Raw genomic sequence first — 6,551 nt, 5'->3', positions numbered from 1 at the left:
ATGTTGATATGTATTCCCCCCCCCTTCCAAAGTGAACCCCATTACGCTCAATGGGACTTTCTGGAAAATGTCATAAGCCAACTGCTTTGCATGTGGGAAGGCCCAGGTTTGATTCTTGGCAGCTCCAGTGAAAAATGTAACCTTGTTTTCAGTTGAATGTTTTAAGTGTCTGCTTTGTATGATGCAATCCTTCTGGTGCTACCCGCCCTGAGCCTGAGCCCGCCTGTGGGAAGGGTGGGGTATAAATGCAACAAATGAAATAAATAAATAAATAAGAGTGGCTGCCCACTCCTCCTTTTTAATCTCCACAACAACCCTGTAAGGTAGGATACATTGAAAAAGTGTGACGGGTCCAAGGTCAACCAATGAGCTTCATGACTCAGTGGGGATTTATTTATCCAGCTTGGAAGACTCTGAGTTGGTAAAAGAAGCATAACAATGATTGGATTTTTAAAAATCCTGACATTAGAAACAGAGGACTGCACATGGCTGCATTTCCCTGTTCATGAAATGCTGGGAGCCAGTGTGGTGCAGTGGTTTAGAGTGTTTAGACCCAGGTTCAAATTCTGACTTGTGCCGTGGAAACTTTCTGGGTGACCTTGGGGCAGTCACACGCTCTCTCAGCCCCCCCCCCGGAAAATTGGAAAGTCTACGCCCATGGAGTCAGTTGTAGGACATGCTCAGGAACAAATTAAGTAGACAGTAAATAATAGAAGTTACCCTGGAGGGGGGCGGTGGGGGGGGGGGAAGAAGGAAACTTTTTGCAACTATGAATTGGCTTTTGAAATGAAAGAGAAAGGCAAACAAAAACCATGGGAGACATGGACAGGGCCAACCCATGGACTGTTGGCACCCTAGGAAGCAAATGATTCTGCCAATCCCCAAACACTAGAGAAGTGACCACTCAGCCTCCCCCAACAGGCATAGCAAGCAGCTGCTGCATGTCACGCTGTCCCATCCTGTGCAAAGCAAGAGGGGTCACAGGTATCCAATAGGAAAACACACACAAAAAATCCTGTGATGTGAATACTATTAAGAAGATTTATATAATTTGTTAGACTTTATAAAATTGCAAAAGATTTTGTCAACATCCTTATTTGTACAATATTGTAAATAAAAAGTCCAATATAGTCCAACATAATGAGTACTCGGTATGAACTCATTTCAACTTTTACAGTCTTCCTCAGATGTAAGTCTATATTGTAAGGAGAGGTCAGCTTCTTAATCCAGCTCAATATTGTAACTGTAATCATTACAGTATGAATACCTTTTCATGCAACTGCATATGAATTTTTACTTGGTTTATTCCAGGATATTATGAAGGCGATTACAATATTGAGCTGGATTAAGAAGCTGACCTCTCCTTACAATATAGACTTACATCTGAGGAAGACTGTAAAAGTTGAAATGAGTTCATACCAAGTACTCATTATGTTGGACTATATTGGACTTTTTATTGACAATATTGTACAAATAAGGATGTTGACAAAATCTTTTGCAATTTTATAAAGTCTAACAAATTATATAAATCTTCTTAATAGTATTCACATCACAGGATTTTTTGTGTGTGTGTCCCACCCTGTGCAGCAAGGTGGCAGTCAGGCGGCAGTGAGGCACTGCAGAGAAGCTGCCATCTGCTGTCCCCTGTGAGGCAAGGTGAGGAAGCAAGGCAGGAGGAGAAGAAAGAAGGCCAAGCCAGGCCTGTCTTGCCCCCCCCCCCGGGAGGGATGGAAAGAACAGATTGCCCATAGTTGCCCACTGGGATGGGGGGGAGTGCCTCAGGGGCTGCCACTTGCCATGGCAAACCCCTCACCGTGGGCTGGTGGAGGCAACAGAGCTGGTTGGCACCCCTGTACCTCAGGTGCCCTAGATGATTGTCTAGTGGATGGCCAGCCCTTCATCCAGAGCCAAGGGCTCCATCAAAGCACGACGGAGACAACTGTCACATAGAATCAGGGATTTCAAATGCCAGAATTGGATTCGTTTTCCAGTTCCTAGTTACAGTATGATATCCAAAGTGTAGACACACAAATCCCACCCACGGTGACAGCTCTTCGAACGCTGCATTCTGAACAGGAAATCAGAAACATGAAATTCCTGAATCAAAAATCTGTGCTTGGATATAATGGCTAAATGCGCCTTCAACAGCTGTGCCATCCTCCGGACCTGCGGCTGATCAGCTACAACCGAACCCAAGCATCCCACGGCACTTGAGCGTAAATTGAAAAGCAGATGAGGTTGGATGAGTTTTGCGATGCGTGTTACCATCAAGGAAGTCTCATATATAACTTTAGCTGTTTCATAAGCCACTACAGAAGCAGCAAAGGGATCTTATAACTAAGCAACACATAAAGAAAGAATACTTGACTCTTTCTGGATATGGATATCAACGGACTGTGGATGAAGTTAAAAAGAAAAACACCAATGGAAATGTACCACACACATGTTAAACAAGGGGACTCTAAACTTTAAGCACCATTAGACCTAACAGAGGAGAGGGCAAGGTAAAGCTCTGTCTATTCAAGTAACCTCAGTGTTTTTCTTACAGCAAATGTATATTATAAATGTATATTATTTGTGATAAAGGAAAGAGGAACTTACTATCAGGGACAAGAGACGATTTAAGCACTGGTCACAAGAACTTCACGAATCTTGTTTAGTTACCCTCAGTATGACATTACATTTGCCTCTAAATGACAGCATAATGAGAGAGTACATGGAAGACTAATTAATTATTTTAGCCTCAGGTCATTAGTGACTGAATTGTAGCCATATGATGTCTGTTTGGTGGACTGCTCAAAGTAAAGAAGAGATTTATTTCCATTTTTAATGAACAGGTGCCCACATCAAAATCACCATTATCACATGAGAAACCTTAACTCTGTGGAACTCATGCCCACTACAAAAATTCATTTCAACTTGACTCAAATGAAGTATTACCATTCCATCCCCAACGGTGAATAAAATCTGTCCTCAGTCACTGATAAACCCATATAGCCCAATAATAAAAGTCTAGTTTAGAAAAACCAGACACACACACACACACACACAACTTCTGATCATGTTTGCAGCATACGTTAAGCTCTCCAAGACAACAATGCTGACAGATTTCATAGAAAAACAATCAGTTCACGTTGCCTTTACTGACAAAAGGACAAGAAATCATGGGTTGGATACAAAGATGGCTTCTACACATGGAAGGATTTCTTGCATGAGAGGAGTGACATTTTCATTTTTGTCCTAATTGGTTTAAATTCCTTTTAAATATAAAGTTATATACCATTAATTTTGGAACAGTTTCTTCATTTTGGTGTAGTGATTAGGAGCGCAGACTCTAATATGGGAGAACTGGATTTGATTCCCCACTCCTCCACATGCAGCTGCTGATGTGACCTTGGGTCAGTTACAAGTTCTTTCAGAGCTGTTCTCTCAAGGGTAGTTCTTGGGAGAGCTCTCTCGGTCCAACCTACCTCACAGAGTGTCTGTTGTGGGGAGGGGAAGGGAAAGGGATTATAAAATACTCTGAGACTCCTTCAGGTAGTGAAGGGCGGAGTATAAATCCAATCTCTTCTTCTTCTTAAATTTTACTGGAGTGGGATCTACTACATCCCTTCCTAGGGACTTTTGTTCATCACCGAGTTGTACTTGTAGAGGTTGTATTCTGCCTTATTCTGTTCCAACCCTCTTTATAACCTTCAGTACATGACCCTCTTCCCCAACCAATGCCCAATTAATTCCCTTATTTCTAGATCAGATGCTTTCCATGGTGGACATAGGAACTCTGAAAGAGGTAGACTAGGTCCTGGTTCAAAAATGCTCTTTTCTTCAGGAGTAAACATTCATCATCTTATTCTCTCCTCTGACTCCTCTCCCGTAAGAACAGAACAGGATCTAGTGTGTTGTACTGAGTAGAAGAGTGTTTGACTTGAACCAGGGAGATCCACATTCAAATTCCTACTCAGCCACTTATTTTACTTAAAATACTGAAAGGCCTACCTCTGACTCAACTGGGACTCAAGGAACCCAACAGAATAAAACAGAAGCCATACTGAAATAGATCAGGGGCTGATTTATCACACTGATGCCTCTGAATCTGCTCAGCCACCACCCATTCAGTAATCTTGCTTTTTAAAAATGGACCTATAATTAGCTAGCGCTTGAGTATCCAATGTAGACTTTTTCAACAGAGGTCTGATAATCCCCTCCTTCAATGATTTGGGGAAAATTCCCTGAACTAGCCAGGCATTCACTATCCATAATTAAGTACGCAGTGACTCCTTTGCAATATTTTAATAGCCATGATGGATTGATTTAACACATTTATTAGCTGCCTTTCTCTCTTGTGGAACTCAAGGTGGCTTACAACATAAATAAAACAATTATTGAAAACGACAATAAAAACAATGTAAAATGACAATTATAAAAAGTCACAACTTACCAATTCCAACTAGGACTGCCAATAAATAAAAACTAAATCAGTTCAATGCAGTTCTAAAGAAAACTGTCTCCAACTGCCTCCTGAAGATCGACAGTGCGTGGGCCAGGTGCACCTCCCTAGAGAGGTTGTTCCATTATTATGGGGCAGCCACTAAAAAGGCCCTCCCACGTGAGCCCACCAGACAAGCTTCTTTGATTGCTGGGACAGCCAGGAGGGCCTCTCCCTGTGATCTTAATTCCCAGACAGGAAGATATGGGAGAAGATGGTCCTTGAGATACCCTGGTCTGAAGTCATGCAAGGCTTTAAAGGACAAAATCAACAGCTTGGATTGGGCTCAGGAGCAGATCAGTAGCCAGTGTAATTGCTGTAGTAGCGGGGTTGTATGCTCAGCACGTCGCTACCTACGTTTCACAGTTGGTCAGTCCCACTATCAGTACAGAGCATTGCCATTCGGACTCTCCACAGCACTGTGAGTATTCACAAAGTGTATGGCAGTCGTACATGACTTTTCATGCAGACAGGGTGGTGTTAAGGCCTGACCCTTCATTTATCCCCAAGGTGGTATCGCCTTTCCACCTTTCACAGAACATAATCCTTTCATCGTTTTCCCTCAAACTGGTGGATGATAGTCAGCGGGCACTACATATGTTGGATGTTGGTAGGACTGTGCTTTTACTTGTTCAGGACCCACAGTTTTAGAAAAGATAAGAGGTTGTTTGTTATTCTGAACCACGGAAGGGCTTACCTGTCTTGAAACAGCAGTTTTCAAAGTGGGTATCCTTGACCATGCTCTAGGTTACCAACTTGCGAACAAACCATTACCAGCTTCGCCAAGAGCTCATTCAGTAAGACCAGTGGTGACTTCAACAGTGTTCATGGTGGGAGTTTCTCTGGAAGAAGTGTGCGCTGCAGCTACATGGTTTTCCCATTCCACCTTTGCTACTCACTACGCCTTGGACGTAAAGGCTAGAAAGGATGCCAGTTTTGGATGGGCGGTACTTAAGTCCATTTTCCAATGATTACGTGTTTACTAAGTTGCATATTCTGTTCTGTAACTAAGTAGGGGCACGATTGAGTGTATCAGTTATATGTTAAGGAAGTATAGTTCAACCCCTGGTTGGTTACCTTTGTTGTTCAATAATAAAGCTGGCATCTCCTAGTTACTATCCTTATAATGCTATGACTTCCTGGCGGAGTGCAAAAGGAACTGGGTGGGGGCAGGGTCTGCCTCAGCTCTGAGCATGCTCAGTAGACACGTTATAACGAGGAACGAGGGAGACCCCACCTAGAAGATGTTATCTTTAAAGCTTATTAGGCTTCCGGCGAGGGATCAACTTTGCCATAGTGTCTACCCTTTGGCCCCTTCTGTCTGGCGGGGCCAAATAATGTGCCTGTTTAGCCCTAGAGAAGGAGTGGATCACCACCGAATTTGGTTTGGGGTGTGACTAGAAATCTAGTGTCATTGCCTTGCCTCATAGCGTTTTGGGACAGGCGGTGGTGAAGCTGGCATGTCCCACGCCTCCCTCAAAGTTGTCAGATGTACTGGCAACATTGGCAGAACCAAGGTTGCTGACTGGTCTGCTTGGAGTATATCATGTACTATGTCAGATACATGAATTTCTCTGGGCGCTAATTGTATGCTCTCACCATGCACTGAATCAAGTCCAGAAACCCCTTCGCGTTCTCTGGTGTTGGTAAGGGTTGCTGAGGATCCCGTTCTGTGTCCACCTGGGCATCCACAGCACCTTCTCCTTGCAATGCCGAATCATCAGTGCCAGGATCCAATCCCATTGGGGAGGTGAACTGTGTCATATCTAAGCCCCCCACAACATCCTGTTCATTTGGCTCCAGCATCCCCTTAAGTGCTGGATGCTCAGTGTCTCGACCACTAGCCTTTGAATCTTCTATGCCAATCTGTCAACTCGCCAAGTGCCATGAGTGTCAAGAGCCGCACCATGGTGATCGGGACCAAGACTGTGATCTCAAATGTTTGTGGTACCTTGATCTGGAGTGAGATCTCGAGCATGAGTGTCTGTAGCCAAGCCGGTGCCATTCTGACCTGTGATGATGGTAGGATGGCTCCTGCATTCTCAGAGGTGTCTCCTCAAAATAG

The 6,551-nt window shown here is 43.7% G+C and overlaps 1 protein-coding gene across 1 annotated transcript in view; it reads right to left on the bottom strand.

The window, feature by feature from the left end:
- The window catches only part of CHCHD6 (coiled-coil-helix-coiled-coil-helix domain containing 6), a 75,191-nt gene that overhangs the window by 761 nt on the left and 67,879 nt on the right, over positions 1–6,551 (bottom strand). The window lies entirely within an intron of this gene.

The sequence above is a fragment of the Gekko japonicus genome, unplaced genomic scaffold, assembly GCF_001447785.1.
Source record: "Gekko japonicus isolate JY-2015 unplaced genomic scaffold, Gekko_japonicus_V1.1 scaffold69, whole genome shotgun sequence".
NCBI classification, from domain to species: domain Eukaryota; kingdom Metazoa; phylum Chordata; class Lepidosauria; order Squamata; family Gekkonidae; genus Gekko; species Gekko japonicus.
The sequence above is the reverse complement of the archived record's forward strand: the minus strand, read 5'-3'. Positions and strand labels throughout refer to the sequence as shown.